Source organism: Eriocheir sinensis, chromosome 46 (genome assembly GCF_024679095.1).
Source record: "Eriocheir sinensis breed Jianghai 21 chromosome 46, ASM2467909v1, whole genome shotgun sequence".
NCBI lineage: Eukaryota > Metazoa > Arthropoda > Malacostraca > Decapoda > Varunidae > Eriocheir > Eriocheir sinensis.
Genome location: NC_066554.1, coordinates 9,222,641 through 9,239,902, shown reverse-complemented (window position 1 = coordinate 9,239,902; position 17,262 = coordinate 9,222,641). Strand labels below are relative to the sequence as shown.

Genomic DNA, 17,262 nt, shown 5'->3' with positions numbered 1-17,262 from the left:
CTTCGCCAACCAGCCGACGGGGACTTGATCAACTAGCAAGCACGGAGTTTGTAAGGCGTTGGAAGATGGAAGGAGGGGAAGGGGGAAAAGGAGAGAAGAGAAGAGAGGAAAGGAGAGGAGAAGAGAAGAGAGGAGAGAGACAGGAGGGAAGACTAAGAGGAATGCTATAGTTAGGAGGGTATAGGAAGGAGAGAGAGAGAGAAAGACAGTGTTGAACGGGAAGATAAATAGAAGTAAAAAGGGAAGTATAGAGAGAAAGACGATTGAAAGGGGGAAATGAAGTGAGAGGAGAAAGGGAAGAAAAATAAAGGACACGGAAGCAGGAAAGGGAGGAAGGGAGGTTGTTGAGAAGGGAGGAGAAGGTAACAGTGGAAGATGGAGGGAAAAATAGATGAAGAGAAAGAAAAAGTGGAGTGAGGCGAGTGAGGTAGAGAAAGAGAAAGGAAAAAGGTTAAGGAGGGATGCGAGGAAGGGAAGGGAGGATGAGAGGAGATCAGTTAGAAAGCCTGACTAATATATACTTTTTGCGGGAATGGAGGCAGATCAAGGGCGCTAAAAAAAGAGGGAAAAAAAGAGGAATAAGGTGATGGAAAAAGTCCTTAAAAAGTGTCTCGTAGATATTGAAACCAGAGAGGTGAGAGTGATTTGCGGAGTTGTATTGAGACTCTCCTCTTGAAAGCGTTTGAGTGTTTGAGAATAATATTGAACAAGTTATTATTTTCCTTGTCTTTTCATTTTTCTCCGTTAATTTCCATCTTTCGCCTGCTTTTCTCTACTTTTTTTCCAACCTCCTCCTCTGCTTTTCTATACCTCTCATCTGCTTTTCTCTACTTTTTTTTCCAACCTCCTTCTCTGCTTTCTTCCCCTCTAACCTGCTTTTCTTTACTTTTTTCCCCACCTCCTTCTTCTCTGCTTTTCTCCACCTCTCCCTGCTTTCCTTGATTCTCTTCCCACCTCCTTCTTCTCTGCTTTTCTATATCTCTCATCTGCTTTTCTCTACTTTTTTCCAACCTTCTTCTCTGCTTTTCTATACCTCTCATCTGCTTTTCTCTACTTTTTCCCCACCTCCTTCTTCTCTGCTTTTCTCCACCTCTCCCTGCTTTCCTTGATTCTCTTCCCACCTCCTTCTTCTCTGCTTTTCTATATCTCTCATCTGCTTTTCTCTACTTTTTTCCAACCTTCTTCTCTGCTTTTCTATATCTCTCATCTGCTTTTCTCTACTTTTTCCCCACCTCCTTCTTCTCTGCTTTTCTCCACCTTTCATCTGCTTTCCTTAACTCTTTTCCAACCTTCTTCTTCTCTGCTTTTCTCCACCTTTCATCTGCTTTCCTTGCTCCTTCTTTCTACATTTCCACACATTTTTCGTTCTATGTTTTTCTTCTATTCTCTGTTCTGGCTGTCTCTCCGTCTGTCTCTCTCTCTCTCTCTCTCTCTCTCTCTCTCTCTCTCTCTCTCTCTCTCTCTCTCTCTCTCTCTCTCTCTCTCTCTCTCTCTCTCTCTCTCTCTCTCTCTCTCTCTCTCTCTCTCTCTCTCTCTCTCTCTCTCTCTCTCTCTCTCTCTCTCTCTCCAATCCTCCTCTATTCCCACCCATTGTAGATATTTCCTGTTCTCTGTCTCCCTTCCCCCTTGTCTCCTACAGCAACGGACTTCTCTCCCCTCGATCGTGCAGTAACTGACGGGCGGGAATAATAACCTTGATATGAACGGCCGAAACTCTATCGTCAACCATGGTACTCTTTCGTTTGGTGTGTGTGTGTGAGTGTGTATGTGTGTGTGTTAACAGTGATGGGGATACTAAGTCAGAATATATGAATAAACGCCCACTGCATGCTATCCGTATTAAAGAGAATGGGATGAGAAGACGTACACTGGAATATGAACTGGAAGTGTAAACCTTTGCATTAAACTTCACCTCCTCGTTTCAAAGGGAGAGAGACTTTGGTTGATATTACAAGACACCTTCGCTTCTCACATCAACTATTTTCGTGTTCTAAGGAGTGTTTTTTTAGGTTCACGGTACAGAAGAAGGGCCAAACTACAATGAAGGTCTTAAAACTACTCCTGGAAATGCCCACAACTCCTAAGAAAGCCTTATCAAATATGTGAACTTGGTAGGCGAAATGTTTTAAAATACGACCCTTATTTTGTTGCTCTAATCTTTCTGTGCACACCGCCTGCCCAGCTCCTCTTTAGTGAGTGAAGGATACAAGTTCCAATGGACAAAACCCCACATTTTATAAACCTCACGGATAAAAGCTCTAAGCACTAAACCCCGCACCACACTAACCCAAAACCCCCACGAACAAATCCCAATAGTACGATTATAAAAGTCCAACGGTAAAAAAACTCGCAAGCATAAAATCTCTTCGGTGTAAAGTGGAGTTTGCCATTTCGTGTTCGTATCCTGGAGTCAGTTCAGCCAGAGGAGACACAAATATGAACAGTATTTTTAACTCTTTGTGTATGAATATAGATGGGGTTTTGCCAATGTAGTTTTTTTTTTAATCCATCTATGATTTTTCCACGCATGATTTCATTTTATAAAACATTGCATTCATCAGGAACTCGTTTCGGAAAAGTTAAATCTATGCTAACAAGTATGTATGTATGTATGTATGTATGTATGTATGTATGTATGTAATTAGGTATGTATGTAATTTGAGTGGAACAACATTATGATCAAGATGGATGGCGACTATCTTAACAACCTTTGATTCGCAGATGACAGTCTTGTTCGGTGAGTTTGAAGAAAGTCTTTAATGGTGGGGAAAATATATGTTTTGTTGTCGTTATTGAGTTGTATTCATTGCTGTAAACACACACACACACACACACACACACACACACACACACACATATACACACACGCAGACACATATATGCACATTATTTTTAACTTTTTGTGTATGAATATAGTTTTACTCCTGGAAAACAACATAACTAACAGCAGTAACAGCAGTAAAACAACAAAAACAACAACAACAACAACAACAACAACAACAACAATAATAATAACAACAACAACAACAACAACAACAACAACAACAGCAACAACAACAAATTATCCACCCACGCTCCTTTACTTTTCCCTCAACAAACAAACAAACAAAAAAACAACAACAAAAATACCAAAGACATCCATGGGTTCCGAAAACGATCCTCCCACAGTACACCATTATTCTAGAGTTTCCGCTTCCGTTATTTAGGCGCCCCTTGGAAAATCAAATTACCAGCGATAACAATTTGTGACTGAATAATGAGGTTAGTCGGAGCCATGGAGATATTAAGGGGTCGGAGCTCTACTGACCCTGCGTCCGCCACACAAGGCAACGAACACTCCTGCTTAACGAAGAGAGGTCGGCAGCCAGCACCACCGCCGCCGCGCACCCAAATTTCATTACTCTCATTATTTGATTGATATTAATTTTCTGTGTGGACTTTATGATAATGCCATTTCCCATCCACCCTCATTTCCTTTGTTGCAGGCTTTTTTTTTAATATACTATTTTTTTAAATCAACAACCACTCCCAATGCCATTTCCCATCCACCCTCATTTAATTTGTTGCAGGCTTTTTTTCTAATATACTATTTTTTAAAATCAACAACCACCCCCTATATCTGTTTCTATCTATCTATCTATCTATCTATCTATCTATCTATCAATCTATCTATCTATCTACATTACAAGGAAGGGAAGGTGGGAGTTCTGGACTCCTGTGACCAAGGGGAAGATCTCCTCCTACCCAAAGCCGGACCCGCCAGTTTTTGAAGGATCTAAAAACCTGTAGGGCGCTATTTTCGAGCCAAGGAGCTTATCCAGATGTCTCCCTCACCTGCCCTGTAAGTGGATACTATGCGGGCACCTCGACGATTCATAGAAAAACCCCGAGTAGCATCTCCGCCTTAGAATCAATGTGAAGGACAAACTATTATTTTCAAATGCTTGCAGCCAGCGATTAAAATTCATGAGAAGATTGAGGGTGTTTTGTTACACTGAGAAAATAATGTAACTAATATAACAAACATTCATTGGCACATTGAGTACTGGTTTAATTACGGAATATGACATGGGTTGTTTGAGACAGAGATGGTATTAATAAAGGGGCTATTACACTGGGCAAATTTTCCGTGGATCTTCAGTCAAACCACGATTTCCGCTGGCGTGGTTCTCAGATTTCCATGGTTTTCTGACGTGTCCACGATCTTCCAAAGCTACGGTAGAGTTCCTTGAAGGACGACGGTATTACTCACCATCATCATCAACAGCAATAATAAGAAACAAATGAGAACCATGCTAGCGGAAATCGTGGTTTGACTGAAGATCCACGGAAAATTTGCCCAGTGTAATAGCCCTTTAACCGTGGAGATGGAGGAATCACCCAACGCGCTAATTAATATTCGCAGCATATTTCTACTACAACAACAAACAGCAATATGGAACAACATCTGTGGGCAAGGGGGAAAGTAATTTAAATTCAATATATCCGTCACTTAAAATGGAAAATGTTAGAGAATTTAAAGATAGGTTAAAAAAATGTCTAAAAACTGTAGAGGTGCGATGCCTGGCTACATAAGCAAGATGACAGTAGGGAGTTTGACTATGGAGTGTGCGATTAAAGCTCAATAAGGCAGTGAGAAGGACCTTATTCTAAACATCGCGCCAGTCCTTAAACTACTCCAATAATACGCCGAGGTAGCGATTAGAGCGAGCAGAATGTAGGGCGTTAGTAACAGATGCGTCTAATTAAGAATATTATAATGTAACAGTACAGCTTTAAAATGGTTTAGTCAGACCCACGTGGACAAAGACACTCCTAAAGAGACGTGGGGCAACACCAGCATCGTGTGTGTAAAGCACTTAAGCCAAGACCAAAAGTCGAAATAACCACACTTTGAGAAATAATAACCACCTAACATGAAATCATATTATACTAGAGAGACTAGAAAGTAAAATGCAGATATGAGCGAAATATTCATGAGAAGAAAAATTTAATGTTAGCTTTTGCCGTTCACGAGGCCCGCGTACATTCGGCACTCAGTGGTCATATAAACCGTACACAGACGTAAACTTTAAAACACGAGCAATGACTAATATACATATATTTTTTTCCCGACCAGCTGGTACGGTGTTTGGACATTTGGCACAAAACAATAACTTGTATTCCGGAATCCCGAAATATACCCCCCAAAAAAAAAAAAAAAAAGTTCACTATGAAAAGTACCTCTTTGAAAGTTCTCCAGGTGGTGGCTTGTGGCGCTGCGTGTGTAGCCAATAGCGTCTACCGAAAGACATTCAATATAACGGAAGAAAGATCAATTCTTTCCTTTTTCAACAATCCGTGCGAGGAAAGGATGTTGAATTAAACCATGAAACACGCCGCCTCCGAGAAAAAAAACTGATTGGATGTTTCAAAATAGCTACTGGATTTACGAAAGTGGTGGAAAATAAATTATTTCTGATTGAAGACACGCTGCGAATTAGAGATAATGGCGCTAAATGCAACGGTAAACAAATAAATTCAGGCTGCAACAAATTCTATTTCATCCACTTTGCTGTGCGAGAATGAAATTAAGTTCCCCCTTCTATCGCCCATGCAACAAGATGGATTAATGAGAAAATAAACTCAACCGCCACTTCACCAAAATCAGCGAAATTAAATAAGCATAATTTTGGTGCCCGATTTTTGTCGTTTCAGTTGGGTCAGTGATAGACGGCCTAGGCTTGGCCCAATAGTTTGTAGGCTTTGAAAATCTATGGAAATCAGTCGATCAATCAATCAATCAATCTATTTATCTATTTACCTTATTATCTATCTATGTGTGTGTGTGTGAGTGTGTGTGTGTGTGTGTGTGTGTGTGTGTGTGTGTAAAGAGAGAGAGAGAGAGAGAGAGAGAGAGAGACCATCATCGTGGGTAAGGGCAGGGACAAAGGCCTCTGGGAACACCCTCGACGTGTGTTCTCAGTGGTTCGTGACGGAGACGTTCCAGGACGCCAAACGGAGAAATACAGAAGGAAAAGAATGAAATAAAAATAACATTTAGAAACTTTGTCAATACGTATGATGGGATGGCATGTTTTCGTCCGGTTTTCAAACTTCTATTCGTATTTTTTTCGAATTCACTTTCCTGACTCGCTGCGGTAATCATACAGCTGGACTCGGGAAGGGCCGGTCGATGACTTCCGGTGAGGAGTTTTCGTCGTTGTGTCGGTGGAGAAACACGCGGGGACACGCAAGGACTGTCGCTTACCAGGTCTCGACATGTAAGATTATATGTATATTTACTAGATGCTGTTGAAGAATAGCAGCAAAATGAAACAAAAAAACGAAAATTCTCGTAAAGAATTGCAAAAGGATTTATTGAAAATTTCTAAATGGAATAATGCTTTTTAAAAGAATTTTGAAAATATGGGGGGGGGGGGGGTCTAACTAGAAATTAGACTAGAGAGCAATAGGTTAGTAGTATCTGACAAGGAGAAACATTATGCGTAAGTACCAGCATCAGACTGTCACCAAATGATTAAATAGACGAACAAAATAAGAGACGTGTATAACTTGCAAACGAATTTGACAGTAAACTATTCGTACATGAGTGAGGAAAATATAATCAAGAAAATAACTACAAAATCCATAAAACCAACACTCGAATATGCAGTAGTAATATGGAAGCTACACTTAGAAAAGCATGTTGAGAATATTTAGTATGTGCGATATACAAACCACAATATTACCGCCAAGCCTCGCAGATATCAGATACGAAGAAAGATCCAATTACAAGCAGTAGAAGAGATAAGAAATGATGTGACACGATAATGTAATATATATGTGTGTCCAAAGGAAAGGAAAAAATTGACCTAAAAGCATATATATAGTACCTCGATAGCCATTTTCAAGATGGGATAGCAACAAATTATGAAGAGAAAGATGAAAAAAGATGTGAAAAAAATCCAAAAATCATCCTTCCAGACAGAGCGGCAGATTTAATTATTAGCTGTCAATTATAAAATCATTTAAGCATATGTATATCTCGGTTGATCTCGTTCGTATACTTGTCCTGTTTTTTTTTTATATATATGCCGCTGGGCGAAACAGAATTATTATTATTATTATTATTATTATTACTATTATTATTATTATTATTATTATTATCATCTGTGTGCTGCATTACGAGAAGTCGGGTGTGCTAGAGATGGACCCACAGATTTAAAAACGAAAATGATGAAACACACACACACACACACACACACCCTTGCTAAGTGCGTGATTCACATTTCATACATATTCTACAAACTAAACACATACTTTCTTAATTACACACGCACGTGTTTACACTGCTCACACTCTTGTTGAAATATTAAACCCGCGCTGTAAATTACCTACACTCACGCTTTACGCTGCTTCCCCTCTCACGACGTTGCATGCACCCGCTCTCCCACACACTATCACAGCTCCACGCGGCCCTGCCCTGAGTGGCGTACAGGTGGTGTGGCTAATAATTAAGGTAAAACACACGTGACCCTAACGGCCTCACTTTCTGCACTCCCATCAACAACACAGTCTTCTCTCTCCTTCTCTCAATCCATATGAATAAAAATACTCCCATCAACAACAACACAGTATTCTCTCTCCTTCTCTCAATCCAGATGAATAACAATACTCCCATCAACAACAACACTGTATTCTCTCTCCTCTCAATACTGATGAATAACAACACTCCCATCAACAACAACACAGTCTTCTCTCTCCTTCTCTCAATCCAGATGAATAAAAATACTCCCATCAACAACAACACAGTATTCTCTCTCCTTCTCTCAATCCAGATGAATAACAACACTCCCATCAACAACAACACTGTATTCTCTCTCCTCTCAATACTGATGAATAACAACACTCCCATCAACAACAACACAGTATTCTCTCTCCTTCCCTCAGTCCAGATGAATAACAACACTCTCTCCTCACTGTATTTGTCAACACATTTAAGACCCCTCTCACTTTGTTCCTCTGACTCGCAACAAACTAATAAAGGTGAGATACAGGTGACCCTAACAATTTCACTTTCTCTATTGCCATTAACAACAATCTCTCTCTCTCTCTCTCTCTCTCTCTCTCTCTCTCTCTCTCTCTCTCTCTCTCTCTCTCTCTCTCTCTCTCTCTCTCTCTCTCTCTCTCTCTCTCTCTCTCTCTCTCTCTCTCTCTCTCTCTCCGGATATATAACAATACTTTCTTGTCACTGTATCTTCAACACATATAACACCCCTCTCACTTCCTTTCTCTACCTCACAACGAACTCATTAAGGTGAAGTACACGTGACTCCAACAGTCTCATTTTCTCTACCCCCATGAACAACACACTCTTCTCTCTCCATTTCTCTATCGTGAAGAAAAGCAATATTTCTCCTCACTGTATTTCTCACCACTGTAGTAACACCCCTCTCATTTTTTATTTATTTATTCCTCGTACTTTTTTCACTTTATATTTCACTACATTCCTACGAACCATCTCTCTTTTGTTACTTATTTTTTACTTTCTCCCCATGGATCGCCCTTTTGCTCTATTTTCTACTATAAACTAAATCAACGCATCTGTTTGTTTTAATCTATCTTATATGTCAGACCATACAACATCATAATAACATTCACAGCTTGTCTACGTTTAACTAAAGTAATAAGTGTTTCCCATTTTCTCTGTTCATTAAAGTAAAACTCAACTCGCTTTCCTCTTTTCTCTACTTCGAAATTAAACAGAACTACCTTATTTCTGTTTTTTTTTCTGTTAAGCTGTACAACCTCTTTCATTTGCAATTTCTTTTTTTTATTATTATTTTTTCCTCTCTTCATCAATCTAAAGCTCTCGTTCCTTTCCTCTTTTCTGTACCTAGGAATTAAACAAAAATTCTTAATTTCTTACTTTTCCGTTAAGCTACGCAACAGTTTTTACATTCTCAAATATACTTCTTGTTTTTTTGTGTATTTCTTCTGTTCATTAATCTAAAGCTATCGTCATTTTCCTCTTTTCTCTACCTCGGAATTAAACAAAACTCCCTTATTTCTTACTTTTCCGAAGCCACGCAACAATTTTTACATTCTCAAATATACTTCGGTTTTTTTTTTTTAGTATTTTCTCTGTTCATTAATCTAAAGCTCTCGTCACTTTCCTATTTTCTCTACCTCGGAATTAAACAAACGTCCTTTATTCCTTACTTTTCTGTTAAGCTACGCAACAATTTTAGCATTCTCAAATATACTTTTTTTTTTTTGTATTTCCTCTGTTCATTAATCTAAAGCTATCGTCATTTTCCTCTTTTCTCTACCTCGGAATTAAACAAAACTCCTTTATTTCTTACTTTTCCGAAGCCACGCAACAATTTTTACATTCTCAAATATACTTCGTTTTTTTTTTAGCATTTTCTCTGTTCATTAATCTAAAGCTCTCGTTCCGTTCCTCTTTTCTCTACCTCGGAATTAAACAACAGTCTTTACTTCTCACTTTTCTGATAATCTACGGAACACTTTCTCCCATTTTCAGTTACATTTCTACGCCACCATCTTAGCAATACTTCCCTTCACGTTCCCTGTAGCCCCGAAAGAAAACTCCATTCGCTTTTACTATAACACCCCGGTAACATTCCCTTCCCTTCCTTTAACGCCAGCACCCCCTATCGCCACCCCCATCACACCCTTTACATCAATCACGACAAAATTGCTCGCCACGGCACTAATTTCCTCCCATCGCCACATCGTTTCCTTCTGGTAATCCTCGCTTCTCTTTCCTTCCTGCCCCGTGATTTAAGCCGCCACCGTCACCGTCACAGCCAACACTTATACTTCCTGGGCGTACTATCGGCCTGACACCCTCGCCCCTAGTATTGCTTTTTCCCCGATTTTTTCACTCTTGGTTTTCTCTATTGGGTTTGATGACGCCGTTGAAGTGTTATGGGTTGCGGTTTTGAATGTTTTCCTTCGCTTTGTGCTTCTGTTACACCGTTAGCATGTTGCTCTTCGCCTTATTCTCCTGTTTCACCATGTGCATGTGTGTGCTAAAAAGGAAATGAGTGTGTCTTGGGGTTTTGTGTTATTGTGTGTTTGTAGAAAATTGCCGAGCCAACAGGAGGTACACAGGTAGGTATTAAAGGTATTGTTATTTTCTGTCATGCTAACTTCAGTCATAACGATTGACACACAAAAAAAATACATCCACGCTTGCGCTATTACCTGATCTTTGTGTTTATGGAAGTATTATTCTGGAAAGGAGAGGACGTACTTTCTGATGATGATGAATGTTGTGTCTTAGCATGAAGTTAGAACGCTCAGGTGTTGGGTGAAGCCAGTGTCATATAGTTGCGATACAGACAGTGAGAAGCTGGCTAGTGGTAAAAAGGAAAAAATATCGTAGCATCTAATTCGATAAAGTGAGGTGGGAAGCGCGGCGGTCTCAGGTTCCAGCGTCCCTACCACTTCTCCCGCGGCCCGCCACCTCTCCCGCGGTCCGCCACCTCTCCCGCGGCCCGCCACCTCTCCCGCGGCCCGCCACCTCCACCACCACACCCCCAACACGCGGCTCCAAGTCATTAATATAGCTCCCCTCCCCCTAAAGTTTTTTTTCTACCAGTTCTGATCTCATCTCAAACACAATAAGTCTCGTCACCACCATCACCACCACCACCACCACCACTACCACCACCACCCCAACAAGAGGGTCCAAATCATTAGCTCCCCTCCCCCTAAAGTTTTTTTTCTACCAGTTCTGATCTCATCTCAAACAAAATAAGTCTCGTCACCACCACCACCACCACCACCACCCCAACAAGAGGGTCCAAATCATTAGCGCCCCTCCCCTAACGTATTTTTTTTTTAACAATTCTGGAAAAAAAAATACGAGCATTGACCTCCAAACACTGCTGACACCAATTCTGATGCTGACTGAACACTAATATAATGCTTTTGATCATTTACTACTTATATTTACTTCAGGGAATAATACTGCTCGATTTTTTTTCCCGACATGCGGAAAAGAAACCTGTTTTCGATCGTCTGCTCCCAGCTTGGGGGAGAGGGGAGGGCCACGTTGGAGGGCAAACAGGGACCCAGCTGCAGCCCCAGCACCCAGAAGCGCATGGAAATGGTCGCCAGGCCAGACTCACCTGTGTCTTCCTCTCTGCAGTATAAAATTAATTAACAAATATTTGGCTTTTCTGTTTCTTTTTCTTTCATAGGGCAAGAAAGTAGCATTATTAAATTTTTATGTGTTCCTTTGTATTAGCTACATGTACAAAAGATTAAACTTTTAACTGATACAATTATTTTGAATGAAAAATAGTTTTTCTTTGATATATTAGTTCCAAAGAAGCGGAAGTTAAATGAACCCCCTGCGGGATTTGTTACAGTTCTGAGTGCCAAGCATTTGGACGCTAGTAGCGGGCAGGCACACTCATTACTATTGCTTTCCTTATTCTTCTAATGGATTTATTTCTCTGTTTTTACCCCCAATTTTCAGCTCTTTCGGCTGGGTCACAACAAATGGCTACATCACCTCTGTTCCTTCCCTTATTCATCCATCGTCCACTACAAATGGCTACATAACCTCCCTGCCTTCCCTTATTCATCCATCGTCCACTACAAATGGCTACATCACCTCCCTTCCTTCCCTTATTCATCCATCGTCCACTACAAATGGCCGCCAACATCACTTCCCTCCCTTCCCCTATTCATCCATCGTCCACTACAAATGGCTACATCACCTCCCTTCCTTCCTTTACTCATCCATCGTCCACTACAAATGGCCGCCAACATCACCTCCCTCCCTTCCCTTATTCATCCATCGTCCACTACAAATGGCCGCCAACATCACCTCCCTCCCTTCCCTTATTCATCCATCGTCCACTACAAATGGCCGCCAACATCACCTCCCTTCCTTCCCTTATTCATCCATCGTCCACTACAAATGGCCGCCAACATCACCTCCCTCCCTTCCCTTATTCATCCATCGTCCACTACAAATGGCTACATCACCTCCCTTCCTTCCCTTACTCATCCATCGTCCACTACAAATGGCCGCCAACATCACCTCCCTTCCTTCCCTTATTCATCCATCGTCCACTACAAATGGCCGCCAACATCACCTCCCTCCCTTCCCTTATTCATCCATCGTCCACTACAAATGGCCGCCAACATCACCTCCCTTCCTTCCCTTATTCATCCATCGTCCACTACAAATGGCCGCCAACATCACCTCCCTCCCTTCCCTTATTCATCCATCGTCCACTTCAAATGGCAACATCACCTCCCTCCCTTCCCTTATTCATCCATCGTCCACTACAAATGGCCGCCAACATCACCTCCCTTCCTTCCCTTATTCATCCATCGTCCACTACAAATGGCCGCCAACATCACCTCCCTTCCTTCCCTTATTCATCCATCGTCCACTACAAATGGCCGCCAACATCACCTCCCTTCCTTCCCTTATTCATCCATCGTCCACTACAAATGACCGGCCAACATCACCTCCCTTCCTTCCCTTACTCATCCATCGTCCACTACAAATGGCCGCCAACATCACCTCCCTTCCTTCCCTTATTCATCCATCGCCAATTCATTCCTGTTTTCCCTTGTTGCTTCCCTGTTCTGAAACACATCACTTACATTCTTTCTCTTATTTCACCCCGATCACTAGTTCATTATTTTTACTTCTTATGCTTCTTTATGCTTTGCTATCATCGCTGCTATTCTCTTTCCTATTCCTTCCATACCATCAACATTTTTATTCAATCGTTAATACACTCTGTTTACTCTCTTTCAGTCTCTTTATTGTCAACCAACATCACTATTACTGTTCTTACTGCCCATTCTTTACTAATTTATTCCTATTTTTTTTTCTCTCTCATCGTGTGTGTATACTCTCTACCAACACAATCGCTTTTCTTCCTTTTCTTACTAAACCTCCGTCACGTGCGTTCTTGTTATTTCTCTCTATTGCAGCTTCATTCTGCACTGGAACATCTCTTTGCACAGTGACCAAATTATCGGCCTGTCACCATCACTACCATCAACAGCATTCTTATCCTTTATTTCATATTTTATACACGTACTTTTTTGCTCTATCCACAATATTGGCTCTGTGTAAAATGTTTTGCCGATATAGTATTGTTGTGGATTGCATATTTAGGCTGGTATTACAAGACACTCTGCCATATCACATCAGCTATTTCTAAAGGTCAAAGAGGGGATCAATCGGGTTTTAATGAGTGGTTCTTTAAGTTCATGGTACAGAAGAAGGGTCACACTACCACCAGGGTCATAAAACTACCTCTGGAAATGCCCACAACTCCTACGAAAGCCTTGGCAAATATGTGTTCTTGGGCGGGGAAATGTCTTGTAATACGACCCTTAATGTCGTCCTAAATACCCTATTGCTTTACTTTCTTGTCTATCTAAAGCTTTTGAATCAATCCTTAACCGGAAGATTCAAAAGCACCTTTCCACTTCTGATCTTCTATCTGATCGCCAGTATGGGTTCCGCAAGGGGCGTTCTACTGGTGATCTCCTAGCCTTCTTAACTGACTCTTGGTCATCCTCTCTTAGCCGTTTCGGTGAAACTTTTGCTATTGCGCTGGACATATCAAAAGCTTTTGATAGGGTCTGGCACAAATCTTTGCTTTCTAAACTACCCTCCTACGGTTTCTATCCTTCTCTCTGTACCTTTATCTCCAGTTTCCTTTCTGACCGTTCTATTTCTGCCGTGGTAGACGGTCACTGTTCTTCCCCTAAATCTATTAACAGTGGTGTCCCACAGGGTTCTGTCCTATCTCCCACTCTTTTTCTGTTGTTCATTGATGATCTTCTTTCCAAAACGAACTGTCCTATCCATTCCTACGCCGATGATTCCACTCTGCATTATTCAACTTCTTTTAATAGAAGACCCACCCTTCAGGAACTTAACGACTCAAGGCTGGAGACTGCAGAACGCTTAGCCTCAGACCTTACTATTATTTCCGATTGGGGCAAGAAGAACCTGGTGTCCTTCAACGCCTCAAAAACACAGTTTCTCCACCTATCCACTCGACACAATCTTCCAAACAACTATCCCCTATTCTTTGACAACACCCAGCTATCACCTTCCTCAACACTAAACATCCTCGGTCTATCCTGAACTCAAAATCTCAACCTGAAACTTCATATCTCATCTCTTACTAAATCAGCTTCCTTGAGGCTGGGCGTTCTGTACCGTCTCCGCCAGTTCTTCTCCCCTGCACAGTTGCTGTCCATATACAAGGGCCTTGTCCGCCCTCGTATGGAGTATGCATCTCATGTGTGGGGGGGCTCCACTCACACAGCTCTTCTGGACAGAGTGGAGGCAAAGGCTCTTCGTCTCATCAGCTCTCCTCCTCATACTGATAGTCTTCTACCTCTTAAATTCCGCCGCAATGTTGCCTCTCTTTCTATCTTCTATCGATATTTCCACGCTGACTGCTCTTCTGAACTTGCTAACTGCATGCCTCCCCCTCCCCGGCCCCGCTGCACTCGACTTTCTACTCATGCTCATCCCTATACTGTCCAAACCCCTTATGCAAGAGTTAACCAGCATCTTCACTCTTTCATCCCTCACGCTGGTAAACTCTGGAACAATCTTCCTTCATCTGTATTTCCTCCTGCCTACGACTTGAACTCTTTCAAGAGGAGGGTATCAGGACACCTCTCCTCCCGAAACTGACCTATCTTTCGGCCACCTCTTTGGATTCTTTTTAGGAGCAGCGAGTAGCGGGCTTTTTTTTATTAATGTTTACTTTTTTGTGCCCTTGAGCTGTCTCCTTTGCTGTAAAAAAAGAAAAAAAAAAAAAAGGGCTACTTATGAGTAATCCATCCGAATAAAAAAAAAATACAGGATTAAATGTTAAACAGAGACAATCCCCTTAATAAGCATCAAAGATTATAATGAGGTCAGACAAAGGATAAAGGTAGGAAGGAAATATTAGCAAGAAATAAAAAAAAAAAGAATGAACTAGGGAGGGAGTTGGAATAAGAAGCGACTTAACAGTCATGTAGTAGACAATACAGAGGAAATAAGAGAGATAATTATGAGGAGTTGGGTAGATTATTTACTCTCCATCCAGTCTGTGCAGGACATCTTAACACCTATCGCTCTTTCACCTATGGGTAACACTATCCTGTCACCTGCGTGGCCGTTACCTGCCCGCGCACCGCCACACCCAATTATCTCACCTGAGGCGTACGTGACAATATGACATGTAATTATCATCAATCACTCACCTGTGTGCGGAGCTTCATCATTCCCGTCCAAACTTGAGTTCCACAGCTCCTCTGAAAAATGAATAAAATTATGATGATTACATTGACTTAAATGATGATAAAATCTACGAGAAAATAGTCGAGAAAAGGTAGGAACTGAAGCTAAAACGCAGTTGGTTATTTCTAGAATATAGATAAATTTGTATGAAATCGAAATATCACTGGGAAAAGAGAATTAAACAAATCTAAAAAAAAGTAGAATAAATACAAAAGCCTCACAAAAACACACTCACTTTTATATAAAAAAAAGGAATTGTTATATTTTTCAACTTTTATCCTGAATTTACTCATATATTTTTTAAGGTGCTATAATGAAAAAAATATACAGCACTTAAATTTTCACACATTATATTATATTTTCTCCAGATAAACTGATTTTTTTCTTCAGAATTTGCTTTACACACTCCAATCATCATTTAGCTGAAAGAAAAGAAAAAAAAATCGTGTTTAATTTCTCCAACTAAAATTTTCATCCTCTTCACTTATATTTAAATCTAATGTGATGAAAAAGACATTACTTCACAATTACATTTATACCTACAAGCTGAGATTCAAATTTGGTATATTTCTTTTAACCTATTTCCTACTGCCTACTGTATTATACTTTCAACAGGGGTCAGAAATAAGACATTTTTCCCTCTCCGTTCCGTCTCGCATCCCCTGCCCGGGTTGCTCTTCTTTCTTGAATTTAATTTTGTCCAGGACGAGGCCGCGGCTGCCCAGTAAACAAGGCTCCATTTTTTCATTATTTTCTTCACGGAGGGATATTTTTTTTTTGGCCTCGTTTCCCTCTTTTCTCCTCAGCTGCGTCCGAGTCCAGCCGCGGGTCTCCTTCTAATGGTGGGAAGAGAATATTCGTGGGACGTTCCTTGCCTACTCAACACCCACATGCATACAGTCCTGAGTAGGCACACACACACACACACACACAAAAACAAAAAAACAAAACGAAAACACACACACACACACACACACACACACACAAAACAAAAAACGAACACACACACACCCACCCACCAACCTACCAACACCCACACACACACACACACACATACGCACATACTAACACACACACACACACACACACACACACACACACAAGTAGAACACACACAAAAAATAAAAACGAACATACACCCACAGACACCCGAATCCACACCCACACACACACACACACACACACACACACACTCTTCTGTAACAAGTTTATACACACGTAGCCCCGTCAAATATATTTCAAAACACAGACAACAGAGAAAAACGTGAAAATTGGTTGAGGAATGAAGGTTTTGAATAATTGGTGACAGGTCAAAGCTATAAAACTCCACGGAAGCTTCATGTTTTTATTTACTTTCGCATCGGGTGCACTGAATATTCGCAGTCGCTATCATAAAAAAAAAAAATAAATAAATAAATAATAATAAATAAAAAAATAAAAAAGTGAGGTTCGGCAGTTAGAAAAGTGGCAACATACAGATACGCAGGAACAGGAGTAATACCTAGACATTTTTATTCATTTTTATTTCTATATTGGATCGTCAGCCAGGCAAAAACACATCTGCCATTGGAATATTGTGCAACGATCGAGTCATCTTTTCCACGCATCACGAGTTCGGAGATGTGTTCCTATTCGGCGAAGAGACTGCTCAGGGTAGACCCAATACCATCCGTTGTTCGTGATTCTTAAATGCATTTTGGTCAACATGCATCTCATGTAAAATTTCACAAAAAGTAGGTTTTTACATTTTTCAGCACCTGTTTTCAGTGTTATTTTATCTAAGGTGTTATTTACAATTTACTCAGTTATTGTATATGCTATTGTATAACCTTTTACTTTTTTGTCCTCTTCTTTCCTCCTCCTCCTCCTACTCTTCCTATCCCATCATTCGTTCTCCTCTAGTTTGGTGTCGAGGTGCAGGTGAACAAGACCACTTCGGCTGCTCAGGATATTTGTGT

The 17,262-nt window shown here is 40.8% G+C and overlaps 1 protein-coding gene across 1 annotated transcript in view; it reads right to left on the bottom strand.

The window, feature by feature from the left end:
- Positions 1-15,320, bottom strand: part of LOC126981055 (zinc finger matrin-type protein CG9776-like) — a 127,848-nt gene extending 112,528 nt beyond the window's left edge. Inside the window, exon 1 of the mRNA XM_050831722.1 lies at positions 15,268-15,320. The gene's annotated coding sequence lies outside the window, so the exon portion shown is untranslated. The remainder of the gene's footprint in view (positions 1-15,267) is intronic.
- Between the last annotated feature and the right edge of the window lie 1,942 nt (positions 15,321-17,262).